At 46.7% G+C, this 20,368-nt stretch overlaps 1 long non-coding RNA gene across 1 annotated transcript in view; it reads right to left on the reverse strand.

Moving 5' to 3' along the window:
* The window catches only part of LOC101150726 (uncharacterized), a 61,829-nt gene extending 42,757 nt beyond the window's left edge, over positions 1–19,072 (reverse strand). Inside the window, exons 1-2 of the long non-coding RNA XR_002003956.3 lie at positions 18,456–19,072; positions 4,293–4,348 (exon numbers count right to left, since the gene is read on the reverse strand). This is a non-coding gene — a long non-coding RNA (uncharacterized lncRNA). The remainder of the gene's footprint in view (positions 1–4,292; positions 4,349–18,455) is intronic.
* Between the last annotated feature and the right edge of the window lie 1,296 nt (positions 19,073–20,368).

Consider the following 20,368-nt stretch of genomic DNA (forward strand, 5'->3'; position numbering starts at 1 on the left):
CCTGGAAAGGGGAACCCCTTGAATTGATTGGATTTTGCTCCCCTTGGCCAATTCTTCACTATGGTTTAGAGATTTGCGGTCTTCCAGTGGCATTCTACTCAATCAAGGTGACCAGCCATCTGTTGAACTGTCTTTTCCAACCTGATATACCCAAGTGTTGTGGTTCCAATTTCAATATTCCCTCCTAGGGATAGCAAATGAGAAGATCTATGGGAGAATAATACAAGAATATGGTAAATGATTGACAATATTACCCACGAACCTGCATTAAGTCAGGTTGGTTCGCTGGCACCCTGAAGCCAGCCATGGCATAGTATCTGATTCAAAATTCAAACACACAGCAGCCAAAGATGAAAGCAAAGGGCAAATTAAGCCACCACTGAAGGTGCTCGGACAGGCCAGAGGAAGATTCCATCCCACACCCAGCTCAACTTCTTCCCACCTTTCTTCTTTGTCTTTCTGTCTGCCTCTGACATTTCAGTTCTTACAATCTTCTCTCTAAACAAATTCTGCCACGTTCTCCCGGGACACCCTCTTGCTTTCTCTCTCCCTCTTGATGCAACAGTAGTTCTCAAACCTTCCCATGGAAAATCCCACCAGTTTCTTCCTTCCTGGGACCCTCTCTCCTTTCCTTTCCCTATACCAAAAGATCAAGACCAAGCTGGGATTACAGAAAGCGGGGACCCTGAGAGTGGAGTAGGAAACAGAGACTGAGGTTATTGGTGCACAAAATATGTGGTCCCTGGAACACTATTAATATTGTATTGATGGCCTACAGTGTGTTGGCTACCATATTAAATTGCTGAATTTAACAGGGGTCTAAAGTGGGCTTTTCTAAGTGTGTTCTGAGGACACTGTTCCAGGGAGATGCTTCTTACTAAGAGCATTTGATGGTTAAATACATTTGGAAAATGTGTCATCTCGTATTCATCCCCTGGAGACTCCCAATACACATTACATTTTTGGTAATTCCTGCAATAGATATACTTATTTGTCATTGGTTAGCCCAGTATTTCCCTGTTTTTTTTTTTCTTTTTTTTTTTTTTTTTTTGTTTGTTTTTTGAAACAGGGTCTTACTCTAGCAGCCAGGCTGGAGTGCAGTGGTGCAATCTCAGCTCACTGCAACCTCTGCTTCTTGGGTTCAAGTGATCCTCCTGCCTCAGCCTCCCAAGTAACTGGGACTACAGGCACACGCCACCACACCTGGCTAACTTTTGTATTATTTGTAGTAACAGGGTCTCACTATGTTGCCGAGGCTCCTAACTTATTTGATCACCAAACCCACTTGATCGTGCAAAAAGCAGCAGCTAATGTCAGCATCACTCTTGGCCCACATAGATCTTCAAAATGGAAGTCACCAAAGTACAAATGTTCCGTGTGTGTAGGCTCTGGAGCCCTGGGTGGGTGTTCACCTGATTTACTGGAGTGTTTGTGGTAGTGTAGCCATGGGCGTGATGATTCTTGACCAGGAGGTTTTGTTCCCCAGGAACAGGGGCTGCAAAAAGATGAGCTAGGGAGACAATTCAGGCATGGATGGTTGAGTAAACACAGAACGTTTAAAAAGAAAAATCAGCAGAATTACCTTGGTGCTCCTGTGTGGGATTCCTTTCCAAACTATAGTCATGGCTTTTAAAAATCTCAAAGATCCTTTGGTTTTCTTTCTCACACTTCCGTTCCCCAGAACCCCTACCCCTTCCTTAGCATTGTTGTTTCTTAAATGCAATGATCTTCTCATGGTCCACAGACCTAGGAGAGGAATGGAGACCCCTCCAGCCCAGAGCCAGCCCCAGACGTCTGACACCAGGGCTGCTATTTTGAAGGGTGCTTCGAGATCTGCAGCTCCAGGCATTTTGTTATTTTGCTATTTGCTTTTGGAACTTCTTAAAACAAACCTCAAAGATGAGAAAACTCCTGTTTGAAATGAATTCCTTTTAGAATCCAAGAAATGACTCATAGAAGCTGTTTTGGCATTTATGTTCCCTGTTAAGATGATTAGGCTCATAAATTCTATTTTTGAAATGCAGTCTTTGTACCCCGAATATTTTTCCAGAACAACAACAAAAAAAACCTGAGGTGGAAGAGTAGGGGAGGAATGATATCCCTATTTACATGTTTGCTATGATTTAAATACATGCTATTGCCTACTTATTTTTGTATTTTATCATCTATTTTTCCCCACACTATTAAAGAGGTTGGGCAATTTTCTTCAGTGAAGTTGCTTAAAATGCTCTTATTCTAAAGAAACTGACTTTTAAAAATATCACTAGCTCATATGAACAAACTCACGTCTTGTTCATGTATGAGCTAGTAAGATTAAAAGTTCTGTTTTCACTCAAATGTCCAATGACTGATGAATGAATAACAAAAATGTGGAATAGTATTCAGTCTTAAAAAGGAATAAAATTCTGATACTTGTTCCAAGTAGGAATATATCTTGAGGACTCTGGGAGCACACTTTTAGAAACACCAGTGGCCCGGGGCTTCTTCCCCCGCCTGGTTTTGATCTTACCAACACTGCTGCTCCCGAAACAGCCTAGTTACTCATTCTTCAAAACTAATGCTTGGCTGGACCCAAGCCCTACTTTAATCACAAAACTGGTACCGTTCCAACTGAGTTAGGTGGTTTTCTTAGGGCCATGCAACGGACTGTCTTGGCAGGGGGCAGGTGCAGCCTTCCTTCTTGGGAAAAAAGTCTCAACTGTAGAAATGTGATGGCCCCTGAGATTTAAGTTATTGTAGTTGTTACCTAAGTTTTATGCACCGACGCCTTTGTTCTTGTGTAATAAACTGTCAACTGCAGCATGTTCAAAGTAGCTCAACCCTCTATTTGGTCATAAAATTAATCCTAATCTAAAAACCACTCTTTCATTTGTAACTGCGTGGCAAGCCCAAGTTTTTAAGGAGCGTTTTGTTGTTCGGTACTTTTGATAACACCTGTGAAGCAGTGCTGGTTATGAGAAAAGACTTCGTGTGTGCCTTTTCAAGAACAATGAACTGCACTAAACTCTTTCTTTTTAAGTTCAGGGGTACATGTGCAGGTTTGTTATACAGGTAAACTTGTGCAGCGAATGTTTATTGTACAGATTGTTTCATCACCCACATATTAAGCCTAGCACCCATTAGTCATTTTTTCTGATCCTCTCCTTCCTCCCACCCTCTACCCTGAAGTAGGCCCCAGTGTGTGTTGTTCCTCTCTATGTGTCCAAGTGTTCTCATTATTTAACTCCCAGTTATAAGTGAGAACATGCAGTTATTTGGTTTTTTGTTCCTGTATTAGTTTGCTAAGGATAATGGCTTCATCTACGTGCCTGCAAATAATATGATCTCATTCTTTTTATGGCTGCATAGTATTCCATGGTGTATGTGTATCACATTTTTTATCCAGTCAATTACCGATGGGCATTTAGGTTGATTCCATATCTTCGCTATTGTGAATAGTGCTGCAATGAACATACATGTGCATATGTCTTTATGACAGAACGATTTATATTTCTTTGGGTATATACCTGGTATTGGGATTGCTGGGTTGAATGGTAGTTCTGTTTTTAGCTCTTTGAGGAATCACCACGCTGCTTTCCACAGTGGCTGGCCCAATTTACACTCCCACCAACAGTGTAGAAGCATTCCTTTCTCTCCATAAACTCACCAGCATCTGTTATTTTTTGACTTTTTAGTAATAGCCATTCTGACTGATGTGAGATGGTATCTCATTGTGGTTTTGATGTGCATTTCTCTAATAATTAGTGATGTGTAGCTTTTTTTCATATGCTTGTTGGCCATGTATATGTATTCTTTTGAAAAGGAATTGCCTAAACTCAAACCTCAAAAGAAGTATTCTACTGCTTGAGTTTCAAATGAAAAATTAAGCATCAAGAATAAAGATCTTCAAGAACGTCATTTTTGAGAGTCTCTGGCATGACTAAAGAGGTCATGAATGCCGATCTCATGTGTATCTTCATGCTCTCCCTAAGACACAGGCCATGTTTCTGAATTACATGTCAAGAGATATACACAGTCGAGGGAGTGACCAGCCATTACATTCCAAAAATAATCCCTGTGAAGTAATTATAATCTGTTTACCTTGATTTGTCCAGAACAACTTGGTCATCAAGCATCTCTCTTTATGACGCACCCGCATGGATTTTGGTAAAGTAGAGATTGTGGAGGACTGAATGTATCAAATATAGACAGAATTGTCAGATAAGCTTTACAAATAAGTTTGTCACATTTTTTCAGGTGTAGGCAATTCTCGCTGTCTTCACCGGGGCTGATCTGGAGTGATGTTAACTTACCCCAGTGAGCTTTGTCCTCTCAGCTTCGGGCTTCTGGGCCACTCCCAGTTGATGTCCTGGAGCACAAGAGATGGGGGAGATGGATAAGAACACAGTTCCCATCAGTTTCCAGGATGCCTCATTAGGAAGCTCTCTTTTTGGCCAGACCTGGGGGAGACACCATATAACACAATGCACCCCAGAGGAAAGGCAGTGAAGTTTAGCAGGGCTGAGCCATCCCCACTTGAGATACGAGGCTGGGCACCATATTACACCAGTGATGACACCTCTAATGGGGTGGAAAGGTCACTTAGGCATGGCTATCTTCAACTCCACTATTGACCTTCCCCATCTCCACTCTTTTCTGCCCTCCCTCTATAGTCTGGGCAGAAAGAAGGAAGAGATTTCTTCCGGAGGTCCTAAGATAAGCCACAGAAGAGCTTCTCTCCACAAAGCCCCCATTTGTGGTCATGGAAGGCAGGCGAAGGTTGGTGCCCTTGGATGAGTGTCTCTTGCTCTGGAATGGAGGGCGGGGGCTGGTGCTAGCACTTCCCTCACCTTTGGAAACTCCCTTGGCTGTAAAGAGCAAGATGAGGCCAGGCGCGGTGGCTCACAGCTGTAATCCCAGCACTTTGGGAGGCCGAGGTGGGTGGATCACGAGGTCAGGAGATGGAGACCATCCTGGCTAACATGGTGAAACCCCACCTCTACTAAAAATACAAAAAAATTAGCCGGGCGTGGTGGCGGCGCCTGTAGTCCCAGCTACTCGGGAGGCTGAGGCGGGAGAACGGCGTGAACCCAGGAGGTGGAGCTTGCAGTGAGCCGAGATTGTGCCACTGCACTCCAGCCTGGGCAACAGAGCGAGACTCTGTCTCAAAAAAAAAAAAAAAACAAAAAAACAAAAAGAGCAAGATGAGAGGACACAGGCAGGGGCGGCCCCAGTGAAGCTGCCAGCTGGAGCCTCCATATCCCCTCCCCAGCCTTCCTGCAGATCCACTGCTGATGGTGTCGCCCAGCCCCTTGCCTGCAGCCGAGGCCTGCTCCCCTCTCAGATGGTGCTCCACCAATCCCAAGAAAGGGGCGATGAGTCCCAAGAATGTCTGCCTTTTAATAGGTGCCAGTCCGGGCCCAAAGGGTTGTGAGAGAAACAATGGGCTGAAAGGGGCCCCTCTGATCTTTGGACTCACATCCTTCAGGGGGACTACAGGCTGCATCATTCATTCCTTCATTCATTCAATAACTGTTCATTGAGTTTCTGCTCTGTGTTCTCAAGGTTGAGAATTGGCAGCAAACAAGACAAACAGACTCTGCTTACATGGTTTTGAGTACCTTGAGACCTACAGCCCCAAGCCAAGAAATCCAGCTTTCCCATCACAGCACAGGGTGCTATAAAGAACATCAGGTGGGTCATGCGCTGCAGAGCAACTGAATCCCCCTGAACCCCCCCATTCAGGGAATGCCAAGCTAAGGCCTCAGTGAGGAAAAGGAGCCAGGTAAGTGAAAATGCAGGGGGAAAGCTTTGTGTGGGGAAAACGTGCAAAGGCCCTGAGGTAGGTGGTCTGGAGTATTCAAGGAGCAGCGGGTGTTTTGCAGCTGCAGGGGAAGGAAGGAGGGATGTGCAGAGATCTCAGTGGAGCCCTTCACACAGGGCATCATGGGGGAGACATGAAGATGGTCCCAACTGTCTTCTGAGGACACTCTCTGGTCTCATCTGGAGCCCCGAGTGTGGGCTTCTAAACCACTGAAGGGACCAATGGAAAAACTTGTCTGATTCAAAACCCAGTGAAGAAGCCAGGGGTGTTGGCATGTGCCTGTAGTGCCAGCTACTTAGGAGGCTAAGATGGGAGGATGGCTCAAGCCCAGGAAGTCAAGTCCAGCCTGGGCAAAGTAGAGTCCCTGTCTGTCACAAAAGAGTAAAATTAAATAAATAAAATCAACCATGCACTGCTGTCCTCCTTGCACACCACTGAAGAGGCTCCTGCCTTCTTTGGCGGTCCCTCCATTCACATCCAGCATCATAAGATGTCAGGCACACATCTCAGCCTGCTGTATTCCCAGCAGAGGAGGCAGAGCCAGGACACCAGCCCATTCTTCCTAACTAATCTGTTTCCTCTGCTGTTTAATTAGACCAGTTCTTCTCAACAACGGGGTGCTGTTTCACCCAGGGGACACTGGCAACCTCTGGAGGCATTTTTGGTTGGCACGAATGGGGCAGGGGTGCTTCTGGCATCTGGCAGGTAGGGACAGGGGTGCTGCTAACATCCTGCAGCACTGGGGACAGCCCCCCACACCAGAAAACCATCCCATCCAAAATGCCAACCCATAGATCAGAAGGAAGATGAGCCTGGGGAGAAAACTAGAGAGGATTTTGCTCCAGAAAAAAATGACCCACAATAAAGCTGGCTCAGCTCCTTTCAAAATTAAATACCTTCCTTCTTTGTCACACACTGGAAAACGAGCGAGTTTCTATTTCAGGCTGTGGGGTGAGTTAGCGTCGGCTTGGCCGGCTGTCTGGCAGAGGCTCCGATTCATCAATGACAGCTAAGTGTGGTTTGCTGTGTGTCAGGAGAAGGTCCAGGATGGGCTGGGGCAGGGAGTGTGGGGGGCAGACCACCCTCATCTCTGGGGCTGCTGGAGCTTCCGGAGCCTGGAGCACACCCAGCCTGCTTCTCCTTGTGGGAAGTGATTAAATGTGAAGCTTAAAGCTGTAAGGACTTCCTGGCATCGCGGGTTTTTACTTCTGAACTTGTTCCCCCCTCTCTTTCCTTGCCCTCTGAAGCTCCCAAATTCAGGGCCAGGCACAGTGGCTCATGCCTATAATCCCAGCACTTTGGGAGGCCAAGGCAGGTGGACTGCTTGAGGCCAGGAGTTGGAGACCAGCCTGGCAATATAGCAAGACCCCATCTCTATAAAATAAATTAATTAAGCTCTCAAATCGAAAGCAGAGGTGTGTGTAGACATACCCTTAAATAGATATGACAGTGATGTCATTGTACAACATAGCTGTCAGGGTGGAAGTGTTAAGGCTTCAAAATTGATATGTTGAAGCCTTAACCCATGGTAGCTCAGAATGTGACTCTGTTTGGACATGGGGTCTTCAGAGGGGTAACTAAAGTAAAGTAACACTATTTGGGTGAGGCCCTAATCCAGTCTGACTGGTGTCCTCATAAGAAGAGGAGACAGAAACATACACAGAGGGATGACCCTGTGAGGACACAGGGAGAGGACGGCATCTATGAGTTGAGGAGAGAGACCTCAGGAGAAATCTACCAGTCAGGAGAAACCAACCCTGCCACACTTTGGTCTTGGACTCCAGCCTCCAGAACTGGGAGACAATAAATTTCTGCTGTTTAAGACACCCAGTCTGTGGTTCTTTATTATGGCAGCCTTGGCAAACTAATCCCACATCCTTAGAGCTACGAGGGGTTCAGATATTCTCCTGTGCAACCTGGCCCCCAGGGTCACCATCTCTTTTATGGACACACTCTGAGAAGTCATCAGTCACTGTTGGGGATGGAGACCTCACTACGTCTCAAAGAAATTGTTTAGCATGGTATATTAGCTTTATCTTGCTGCTGTAACAAATTATTTTAATCTTGGGTGTTTAAGGAAATAGCAATTTATCCTCTCATGGTTCTGGAAGCCAGAAGTCCAAAACCAGTTTCCCTGGGCTAGCTCCCTCCAAGGGCTGTGGTGGAGAATCTGTTTTCTTGCCTTTCCCAGCATCTAGAGCTACATCCCTTGCATTTCTTGGCTCCTGGTCCCTTCCTTCCTCCATCTTCAAAGCCTGTAGTGTAGCATCTTGCTTCCTCGATCAGATGGTCCTCTTCTGTCTATGTAAAATCTCCTTCTGCCCATCTCTTATAAGAACACTAGAGAGTGCATTTAGGGCCCTCCTGGATGAGCCAGGACAAACTCCCATCCCAGATCCTTAATTTAATCACATTTGCAAAGTCTCTGCCCTATAAAGTGATGTATTCACGGGTTCCAGAGATTAGAATGTGGGTATCTTTGCAGGAAGGGGGGATTCTTCAGCCTCACACACATTGGCCTCCTCTCCAGGGCTGAAAGTTACCTCTCCAGAGCTTCCAACCCATCACTCCTTGTTGTGAACTCTGCAGCAAATAACCCATGTCTAACTCTTCCTACTTGAGATCTTCCTCCAGCTTTCTGAGAACAGCTCAGGTGCACCTTCAAGGGTGCCCATTTCCAGACTGGCTGCCCCATGATTTCCCTCCTTCCTCATGGGCTATGGCCTCCCAAGGCCTCTGCAGCCTGTTTCCTCCCCAACAGACTTGAGTTGGTTAATATCTCTCGAAAAATGTGGCAACAAGAATGGGTGAGATGCTGCAAGGTGACTCCACAGCCCAGAGAACAGCAGGTGCCTGCCCTTTAGTGCCGTAGGCTATGGGCCATGGGCCACAGAGCTTGCTTCAGCTTCAGTATCTGCATTTCACCTGCAAGGCACTGAGGCCCCATCACTGAAAAACCACAAGAGCAGAAATCTTCCACCTTGTCTACCACAGAGTTCCAGTTCCTAAGACACTGGCCTACTCCTAACTGGGGCTCAAAAAATACCTGTTGATGAAACAAATGTAGCATTAATTCTACTTGCCAAGTCTATGAGTAGATATTTATCTTTAATCTTCCAGGATTTCAACTTTGCCATGAATATAACATTTTTTGTCTCGTATAAACAATGGTTTGCAGAAAAACAAAAGAGGCTTTTCGATAAACAGAGAGAGCCCAGCCAGTGAAGCTTCAACACTTTAAGATTCTAAGTCACTAGTTCACAGTTAATTCAAGTAACTACTTTGCAGATTGGAAGGGTGAAAAGAAGTGACAAAGACCCCTCTTCCTCCCACTTCAGTTACGGGGTAGTGGAGAAGGAGAGAGAGGGGAACATTTATGGGACGATGGAAAGTCCAAAAGGAAACAAAAAAATTTCCCACGTCAAAAATGGCAGAGTCCAAAGAATAAGAGAAAAGTCTGATGAGGCCTGAATATCATCAGCTGTTATAGAAGAACGAGTTTGATTTAATTGTAGCAGCTACACTTGTACACATTTGAGGTGGAGAAAAAACTGGACCTCCTGACACAGTCATGTTTTCATGTGAACAGGAAAGATTCTACTGCAGCAGGCCATGGGCCAGCCCAGACAACTGTCTGCAGCCAACACCTGCTGTGTGTACTTAGCTCTTCACTGGCAGCCTCACCTTCCCTGCACCCCACATCCTTAATGGGGGTGATGCTGTTTCCAAAGGGCAGAAAACTGGTTCTTAAGGGGTCAACAAATCTTAGACATCATAATGGTTTGTGGCCCTTTAAATTTTCATTCTCTACAGCACATTCTTACTCTTTAGTATTGAATTTCCTTTGTTGTGAGGAAATTAAATTAAGCTTAAATTGATTAGTTTTTCTTTCTGGGGGGTGATAAGGATGGAAAGGTTGTACAACACGGCCCCAACCCACCCTGGCACCAGCAGCCCTGTCCACTGAGGAGTCTGAAGCTCACTCACACTTGGGCCTAAGTGTTTGACTGGGATGTCTGATGGATGGAACCTTTCCCACCAGCTGCCAGCCATGCTGCACAGAGGTGTGAGCACGTAGGGAGGAACCAATGCAGTGGGCCAGGGGTACCATCTTCATTGCTCCTTGAAGATGGTGGCTCTTTTCTCTGTTGCTGTGACATATGGCTTCTGCTAGTCACAAGCCTGTGGCCACATAGCTCCCACGTCTGGCTTCCTCTTGCAGCATGCTGCTTTGCCCTTGCCAATTCTTGGTTAGTCTTTTCCTCATGCTTCCCAAGAGGGTGACAGGGTGGGTTGATCATAAATTATCTAGTTTCCAATATCCTTTGTGTTAGTTTCCTTGGAGCTGCTGTAATAAATTACCATAGACTTAGTGGCTTTAAAAACACAAAATCTGGGGGCCATAAAGAAGAAAAAAATGTCTACTCTCACCCTCCTAGTTTCCCCAGCTATAGCCTTGTAAATGAGACTAATTGCTAACGGTTTGAATGTCTCTCTTCCAAAACTCATGTTGAAACTTAATTGCCAATGTGATGTAATGTAATGTATCAGGAGGTGGGGCCTTGGAGAGGTGATTAATAGCTTAATGTCATTATTGTGGGAGTGGGTTAGTTGTCGCAGAAGTGGGATCCTGATGAAAAGAATGAGTTCAGCCTAACTTCCTCTGCTTGTCTCACATGCTCACTTCTGCCTTCTGCCATGGGCCCACCTTGGCCAGATGCAAGTGCCAAGCACTTGGACTTCCCGGCCTCCAGAACTGTGAGCTAAATCAATCTCTCTTTTTTGAAATAAATTATCTTGTCTGTGGCATTCTGTTATAGCAGCAGAAGATGGACTAAGGCACTGATGAAGGACAGATTAACAAGAGAAAAGCAGACAGAAGTTTACTAATGTGTGCATCTTAACTATGCATGAGGAGCACTCAGGGATGAGTAACTCAGAGGGGTGGATAGAACTTGGGTTTACATAGAATTTTAACAAAAGAACAGTCAATTTTGTAGAGAAGTGACAAGACAAGAGAAAAGGGCTTTGAGTTTCAAGGGGGAGGACACATTGTGGGAAGACAAATATATGGAAAAACTAATGGTAGATAAGGGCTAGTTAATAAGGTTTGTTGATTCCCCTGGTGCCGTTACAGGCTGATAAGGGTCTAGAGCTGTCTCTGATGATTAACACTTGCCCTTCCTGGTAGAGAAAGGAGGGGGATACCTTTACAAATTTATGTACCACTTTTAGACAAACAGGGGGAAGGCAGGGAGCTTTTCTTATATCTACTTCTTCTCAATTGCCTTCAGCTTAAAATAATCCTGTTACCAACATGGCTTATATTGGGGAGGCATATTATTCTGCTATGCTTTAGGGCCTACTCAGATAATCCAGTATAATTTCCCATCACAAGATACCTTATTTATCACATCAGCTGTGTAGAGTAACATATTCACAGGGATTCAGACACAGGCTTTTTTGGGGGAAGAGAGGGGGCATTGTTCAGGCTACCTCATGCCTTAAGACAGTGTTCTTCTGCCAGGACACTTTGCTGACTGACAGCCTGCCTGGAAGGCAGGCTTTATCAGTGGTGGATAGAGCAGTTAAATCACAGAATGCAACTCAACTTGGCAACCTGTGGATCAGGGGGCACCCCAAGGAACTGGGTTGTTGTAGATGCTCTGCTGGGCCATGGCTGCAAGGCCTGCCCTGATATTTTCCTAAGACTATTTATATTTTTGAAGATAACTTTGGATTAAACAGTTAAAAGTCAAATGGCAAGGAGTGGGGGGTATTGGGGATAAAGCCTTTGCCTTGAGACAGCAGTCACCCACTCTATTAAAGGAAACAGACAAGCAATGTTCAAGCAGCCAGAAGCTGAGAAAACTCCAGATGGAGCAGTATCCCCCAGACTGACCCCACTCCTCCTTCTGAAGTTGTGCAAGATATTGCCTGGGGGAAGTGAGGTCACCCACTTCACCATCACTTTAGCCAAAGTGCAGCAGTGTGCAATATACAAAGTGTTTGTGGAGGTTTGAGTTTGTTCATTTTCTTTTTCCAAGAGCAGATTTTTCCCCCTAAAAGCATGCTCTTAAAGGAATGGCCCCCAGCTAGTCACAAGGAACTCAAATACTAACAAACACATCATTAAACATATATGACTTCCTTTCAGTACATTCCGTCCAGATGCAGGAGACGGTTACCACACTGATTTTCAGACCACCCTCATTATTGCTCCCACCCATCTCTCATTAAATTGCCTTCAAGCAAAAAAAAAAAAAAAAAAAAAAAAAGTCATTAGGATCCAACTTCTGCTTCTCCTTTTTCTTAATTCCATTCTGTGAAGTTAAATAGGCAATAGTTGGTTCAAACAACCTACGATATTTCCTCATTTTCTCTATTTTGCAGGTCCTGAGAAGCTGCCATTAGCTCTCAAGGCTTTGAGAGTCCAGCCAGTTTCTCCAGAGTGAAGTCCCCCTCCTCAGAGGAACAAATGCTTTCAGAGGAACAAATGCTTTCTGAGAAACTCGCCACTGGGCAGATCCTGCCACCCACCTGCCTGCCGCTGCAAAGCAGAGCCTGCTCAAAAAGCTGCCATCATTCCCAGCACTGCTACATAAATGCTGAGTGTGGTGGCTTGAATTGTGTCCCTTGAAAAGATATGTTACCGTCCCAATCCCTGGTACCTGGGAATGTGACTTTATTTGGAAAGAGGGTCTTTGTAAATATAAGAAGATGGGGTCATGCTGGAGTAGAGTGTGCTTTAAATCCAAAGGCTGTGTCCTCCTAAGAGGGAAATGTGGACACAGGCACAGAGGTAAGATGATGTAAAGGCACGCAGGAAGGAGGCCATGGGATGGGAGGCATTTGCTGCAAGCCCCAGAACCCCAAGGATCCCTGGCAACCACCAGAAACCACGAAGAGGCAAGAAGGGTTCTTCCTCCGAGCCCCCAAGAAGGAACCAACTGATTACAGACTTCTGGCCTCCAAGACTGTGGAAGAATACATTTCTGTTTTCTTTTTGGTTTGTTTTTTTCTTTTCTTTTTGAGACAGGGTCTCACCCTGTCACCCAAGCTGAAATGCAGTGGTGTGATCACAGCTCACTGCAGCCTGGACCTGCTAGGCTCAAGCAATCCTCCCACCTCTGTCTCCTGAGAAACTGGGATTACAGGCGTGCACCGCCGCCACGCCCAACTAATTTTTGTATTTTCTGTTGAGATGGGGTTTCTCTGTGTTGGCCAGGCTGGTCTCAAACTCCTGAGCTCAAGCGATCCACCTGCCTTGGCCTCCCAAAGTGCTGGGGTTACAGGCGTGAGCCACTGTGCTCAGCCCCATTTCTGTTGTTTGAAGCCTGAGTTTGTGGCTGTTTGTTACAGCAGCTCCGGGAAACTCGCACACAGTTCCACCCTAAAATGCCCCTTTAGGTCACTTTCACTCAAAGTCGCTGCCTATTTCTATTTTTATTTATTTTTATTATTTTATTTTTTTTCTGAGACAGAGTCTCACTCTGTCACCCAGGCCAGAGTGCAGAGGCATGATCTCAGCTCACTGCAACCTCTGCCTCCCGGGTTCAAGCGATTCTCCTGCCTCAGCCTCTCAAGTAGCTGGAATTACAGGCACACGCCACCATGCCCAGCTAATTTTTTTGTATTTTTTTAGTAGACATGGGTTTCACCATGTTGGCCAGGCTGGTCTCAAACTCCTGACCTCAAATGATATGCCCACCTCACCCTCCCAAAGTGCTGGGATTTGAGCCACCATGCCCGGCTTTATCTCTATTCTTAATACATCTCTTCTGCTGCTTCTGAGGTTTCAACCTCAGCCCAATTTGGGCTGCAAATCCAAGTAAGAACCACTAAGGCCCTCTGGGGATTTGGCTAGTTCCAAAAGGGGTCCAGGGAAATGAGCTGTGTCCTCCCCAACCTTCCCTCCCCCCAAGTTCTCTTAAAGTAGGATGGCCCATGTCGAAGGATGCAAAATAAAAGCAAAATAATGCCATACCCATTGCCTACAAGGGGCAGGGCCCAGGGAGGAAGGAAAGAAGATGCTGTTAGGTCTCTAGTCACACCTGACTCTCTGCTGTGAGTGTCCCATAGAATGTCTCATTCTCACCATCCTGAGGTCAGGGCCAAGGTCCCCATCCTATAGGTGCAGGGTGTCTCGGCTGGGATCCAAGCCAAGTATCCTTGTTCTGAAGATCACATGAAGATTCACCCCAAGACCTGGTGTTACAGCAGCCTTCTTCTATATCCACAGTCTGTGCAGGGCCACTCAGTTTAAGTTCAGTTCAACATAATTACAGCAGCAGTTCTCAAACTTTCAGGGGCATCAGCATCACCTGAAGGGCTTGGTGCAACACCCGTTGTTCCTCGCCCCATAGTTTCTGATTCCATGGGTCTGGGTAGGGCCTGGGATTCTGCATTGCTAACACGTTTCCAGGCAATGGTGAGAGGTCAGTCCAGGCTCCACAGTTTGAGACCCATCACTTCGTGTAAACATGGGATGGTATCAGGTATGAGCCAACTCCTGGTGTCTACGCCCTCAAATGATGGATGGAAAAGACCAGGAGATGGAGGGGCCCTCCTTCCTCAGCCCCCCTCCACCCACACATACACGGCTTTCATGACCTCCCCTTTGCTAGCTGCCTCTGCCAGGCGGTGGCCTGAGTGCTGCTGTCACCCACACCCTCCATCCTTCTGTGCCCAGAGTCCATTTCTCCACTTCCCTCTGTTCACGGTTAATTCATGTGGAGGGAACGTCCCTGAGCTTGTGTTCACATGAGCAGACACACCCACAGGGGCCGCCATTTCTTTTGCCACCTTTCCCTGTTTACCTTGTCCTTCCCTTTTGGATTTGTTTTGCTACACACTGTGTTATGAGCTGGACTGTGTTCCCCTCAAAATTCATCTCTTGGCCTAGCACGGTGGCTCACGCCTATAATCCCAGCACTTTGGGAGGCCGAGGCGGGTGAATCACCTGGGGTTAGAAGTTCAAGACCAGCCTGGCCATCATAGTGAAACCCCATCTCTACTAAAAATACAAAAATTAGCCGAGTGGTAGTGGCACATGCCTATAATCCCAGCTATTTGGTAGGCTAAGGCAGGAGAATCACTTGAACCCGGGCGGCAGAGATTGCGGTGAACCGAGATCGCGACACTGCACTCCAGTCTGGGTGACAGAGTGAGACTATCTCAAAAAACTAAAAACAAAAACTCCTGTCTTGAAGCCCTATCCCCCAGTAGCTCAGACTGTGACTGTATTTGGAGATGGGGCCTTTAAAGAGGTGATTAAAGTTAAATGTGACTGTCCCAGGGCCAGAAGTCTCTTCAGAAATGATGGGCTTAAGGATTTTTTCTTTTTTTTTTTTTGAGACAGAGTCTTGCACTCTCACTCAGGCCAGAGTGCAGTGGCGTGATCTCAGCTCACTGCAGGCTCTGCCTCCTGGGTTCAAGCGATTCTCCCGCCTCAGCCTCCTGAGTAGCTGGGATTACAGGTGCCCACTATCATGCCCAGCTAACTTTTATATTTTTAATAGAGATGGGGTTTCACCATGTTGGCCAGGCTGGTCTTGAACTCCTGATCTCAGGTGAACCACCCCCTCGGCCTTCCAAAGTGCTGGGATTATAGGCGTGAGCCACCTCACCAGGCTGGGTTTAAGGATTTTTTTCAGATGAAGAGATTGTCCTGGTATGTCCTAAATGCAATGACAAGAGGCCTTAAAGAACACAGAGGAAGATATGCTACAGGAGCAGAAGGGCTGTTACCAAGGAGCAAGATGCTACGTGGTTGCTTTAAAGACGGAGGGAGGGGCCATGGGCCAGGGAATGCTGGCAGCCACCAGGGGCCAGAAAAGACAAGAACAGATTCTCCCCTAGACCCTCCAGAGTGGCACAGCCCTGCCAATGCCTTGACCTTAACCCAGCAACACTAACTTCGGATTTCCGCCCTCCAGCCCCATAACAGAATGAAGTTGTGTTGTTTGAAGGCATCAAGCTTGTGGTCATTTGCTATGACAGCCACAGCAAACTCCTACAGACAGAAGAGAAAAGACTCAAACCCAGGCCGTCTGTCTTCAGAACCTGTACTTATTAATAAAGATTTTACCATTTAAAACATTCTTAATGAGGAAAAGCTTCATTAAGTGAAATTCACGATACGATTTGACAAATTTAAGCCCTGTGTAGCGCCACCTGAATCAAGATATAGAACAGATCATTTCCCCAAGAAAATTCCCCACTGCCCTTTTCTAGTGGATCCAGTCCCTGTCCCGAGACAGCCACAGTCCTGATTCCCATCACCACCCATCAGTCCTACCTGTTCTTGAATATCATATAAATAAAATAGTACATTGCTCCTTTTCTCCTGTTCTCCTACCCATGGTTTGAATATTCCACAGATTGCTATCATTTGCCTGTGGGCTAACTCTTGGGTTCCAATGCATCAACCTGCTGTAAACACTCTTGGGCAGGTCTTTCGGTGCACACGTTTTCATTTCTCTTGGGCAAACCCTTCCTAGGAGTGGAATTGCTGGGTCATGGGAGTGGTGTGTGTTTCATTTTACATGAAACTGCCATGCTGGTCTTCCTAAGTGCCTACCATTTGACGGTGCCCCCACAGTGAGGGGTCTCCCCTAGCTTCATGTCCTCCATAGCACTGTCAGGCCCCTGCACTCTTAACCACTGTACACAATGAGGTCTAAGCTTTCATGGAGTTTGCTGCGAGGTTGAAGTGAGGCAACCTCCAAAAAGCAAAGCTCCAGGCACGCACCTGCTTCATGTGCCGGAATATTCCTTTCTGTTCCTTTTACTAAATAAATGGAGTTCCTTCCTCTGAAAAATAAGCAGCTTTGGACCATAGAGCCACCAAATGACATTTTTGTAAATCATATTTCTTTTGAAACCTTGCTGAAATATTTGAGCCACTACTTACGTTCTCTTACTACCCAATTATAATGCATGGTCTCCAGGACCCGTTCTCCAAACTCTGCTTAGCACGCACGGACCTTTGTTTACATGAATCTCAACAGCTGTGTATGGCAACAGTGCTCCTTTCCATGGAACCAAAGGTGAGACGCAGGCCGCTCCTGAAAGACTGGAAAAAAATGGCTCCAAACACTTTCTCTCTCTCTCCTCCCTCTGTCTCTCTTTGTCTCTGTCTCTGTTTCTGTCCCTGTGTTTGTCTCTGTCTCTCTCTCTCCAACGTCAGGTTCACAGAAATAGATTACCACCCTCTTCCTACTGGAAGCACATGTAAGTATGTGCACATCCACAGGCATCTGCATACTCTCAGCCCAGCGAGGTCACCAACACCATGTGTCCCGAGCCTTAGCACCAATTCACACCCACTTACGGCTCCCTCTTCCTCTAGAGGCACCACTTGGGCTGAACCTGTGTGTTTGGCTTTTTTTTTTTTGAACACTGTAGTTTTATCCTGGGTAGGTATTCCTAAAAACACACTCTTTAGTTTTAGTTTTTTCATATTTTTATAAAAGGTTATCATGGTGCAGGCCATTTTCTGGGATTCATGTTTTCAACTCTATGTTAGGGCTCGCAGTGTCCAAGACCCCTCCAGTCCTTGGCCCACAGAGGAAACCGAGCCTCAGAGAAGGGCAAGCTCCTCCCCACAGCATAGCCGTAACCCATCACATAGGTTGACAGCAACCAACATATTAGCATGGAATGATCATTTCTTAGAAGCTGTAGGAGGAACTTCCACCCCCCACATCGTTTCTCTGTCTGTCTCGTCTCAACCTCAGGTATCAAGGTTGTTTTGTTCTATATTTCACAGATGAGGAAGCAGGGACTCAAGGCAGGCGAATTTAACTCTGGTCATACGGCTGGCAGAGCAGGCCCTGAACTTGGGCTTGTCTGACCTGCTGCAGGAGCCCACGTCAGCCTGACTCTCCCACCTGGACACGAGTTCCCAAGGCACGTGTGGCATCAGAGGTCCTGCCAGTCAGAGCGTCGGATCTGTGCTTCCCCCCCCATCAGGCTGGCGCCACAGGAGGAAGGAAAGGGCAAACACCTCTTCCTGGGAGCAGGGGTCAGGTCATCCTGAGGCAGCAGGAATTTTAGCAAATCCAAGTTTTCTCATGTCTGGACAGCACCTTGTAGCACCCACTGTGATGGTGCCAAGGCTCAGGCCGAAGCCAGTCCCATGAGTGTGGCCAGGGCTCTGCACCCATGGCAATCTCAGGCACGAAATATGCATAGCTGTGTGTGGTCAAGGTGGCCTGCCCTGGGATGTCAGGGCTCTGCACACATGCACACACACAGACACACACACTCACTCACTTAACATGATGTATCTCTTTGAATCCTCACAACAACCTTTGCTATGAATTGGTGATTCCAAACCACCCCACTGTACAGATGAGTGCACTGAGGCTCTGTGGGCTAAAGTCTCCTATCTGAACAATCAGCTCATGATGGCAGAGCTGACACTCCTCTCCCATGAAGAAACCACAGGCTTCTGACACCAACCCCAAGACAGGAACATCAAGGACACACCTCAAGTCTACGCAGGTCCCAAGACTCTCTTCCAATCGCCATGCATTTCTGTCTATTTGTCAGGGAGTTGGTCTTTACTGTCTTCATCAAAGGTAAGGAGGTAAGGGTAAGAGGTTACTGTTGCATGTAAATACATTTGGAAGAGTCTTCCACCCACCTTATTGCAAAATAGAGACTGTGGGAGGGAATGGGCCTCTGCAGTCCCCCCTGCTGCCTTTGCTCATGTGAGCAGAGGCTCCCCTCTCTCCATGTAGACACAGGTGTTCATCAGGGCTCAGGGATACTTCAAGGAGCACAGGCAGGCTCTTGTATCCTCTTCTGGGTGCTTGGTGCAGGGCACAGCCTGTGCAACTGTACATAGCAGCCCTGCGATGAAAGAGGAGACCAGCCTTGGGTGCTGTGGGCTGGAAGCTGCTTTTGCTCTGTCTGGTTTTGCCAAATCTGGTGCCAGGCTCAGAGCAGGGAGAGAGACACAGTCAGCCTACTTCCAGCACTGGCAGCACATCTGTCCAAAGAGAAACATGTCTTTTCCTAGCACAACCAGCAGCACCAGAAGCACCTCTCCTAATCTGTCTGTCAACCGTCTCTCTGTTTTTCTCCTCTCTCTCTCTCCCTCCTCCCTTCTTCCCCCTCCATCTATCTCTGTGACTTTGTCTCTCTCCATCCCTCTCCCCTCCTCTTTCTGTCTCTGTGACTTTGCCTCTCTCTCTCTATCACTCTATCAGTGTCTCCCTCTGGGTCTCTGGGTCTCTGTCCCTCCCCAGTAGGTTCTATTTAGATTTGTTGTGACAAATTGATGTCATATTCACATAGATGGCATTTTAAAACCACGGAGGTCTTCAGAGCCAGAGCTTCATTCACACTGCAGGCCAGGGACACTGTTGCCATGGTAACATGACTCTCCACTTCCTGCCTTACCCGGGCTCCCGCATTCAGCATCACCTTCATCTCCCTCGGCAACACCACAGATGATTAAATAAAGCACTTTAATTAACTCGGATTTGGTGTGGGGGTCTTCATCATTGCTGCTGGGAACAAGCGTTTGTAAACCCTTGGGGCTACATGTGCCCCTCTCCGAGGCAGTTTGTGAACCCACACTGGCCATTTCTCACAATTTGGGCCATAGGAAATTTATATCCAAGTAGCACTTGATGAGATTCTAAGGTAACAGCCACAAGCCACCTCATTCACAAGGCGTGAGCTTCCTTCATCTGCAGAGACACATTAACTTCATGTAAATGATAATGTCTTTGAGATGAAAATGTCTTAGTCTTTTCAGGCTGCTATCACAAAATACCATCAAGTAGGTGACTTATGAACAACAGAAATGTATTTTCTGCAGTTCTAGAGGCTGGAAGTCTGAGATTAAGGCGCTGGCGGAGTCAGTTCTGGTGAGGGAGGCTTCCTCTCCGATGGCCTCTGCTCACCCTAACTTCACACGGGAAGGGGTGAGGGGTCTCTCTGGGGTCTCTTTCATGGGATCACTAATCCCGGTCATGAGGGTTCTCCCCTCACCACCTAGTCATCTCCGAAAGGCTCCACCTCCTAATGTCATCACCCTGGGGGTGTGGATTTCAGCATATGAATTTTATGGGGACATAGATATTCAGATCATTGCAAAAATCAATGCATTATTAGGCATGGCCAGGGAGAATCGATTGCGGATCTTTTAGATAAAGGGGCTCTGGTGCTGGGGTGACAGGCCTGCCTTCCTGGTTTTCACCCTAGAAGCAGGCAGGAAGGAGAAGGAAAGAAGGGAAGGGGGAAGGAATGACGCAGGCAGGGGCCTCTAAACCTGGATCCAGGAACTTAAAGGGTAAAAATTACATTTTTATTTTCACTAGCCTTTAACTGAAATGTATCATTTCCTTTCAATAGGTACCTAGGCAACAACCGCAGTGGCGTGTTAGCATCCTTGTGACTTTGACACCAGTAAAAATCACTGGATCATCTCATTCCATGTTATGCCTGTCCACCACTTATGCCCATCACTGCTTCAAAATTCCCAGGTTATTAGTACCACCTCCGAGGCTTGTTATAGACCTGGTTATGGTATATTAATAGCACATG

This window comes from Gorilla gorilla, chromosome 22, assembly GCF_029281585.2.
Source record: "Gorilla gorilla gorilla isolate KB3781 chromosome 22, NHGRI_mGorGor1-v2.1_pri, whole genome shotgun sequence".
In the NCBI taxonomy this organism is placed as follows: domain Eukaryota; kingdom Metazoa; phylum Chordata; class Mammalia; order Primates; family Hominidae; genus Gorilla; species Gorilla gorilla.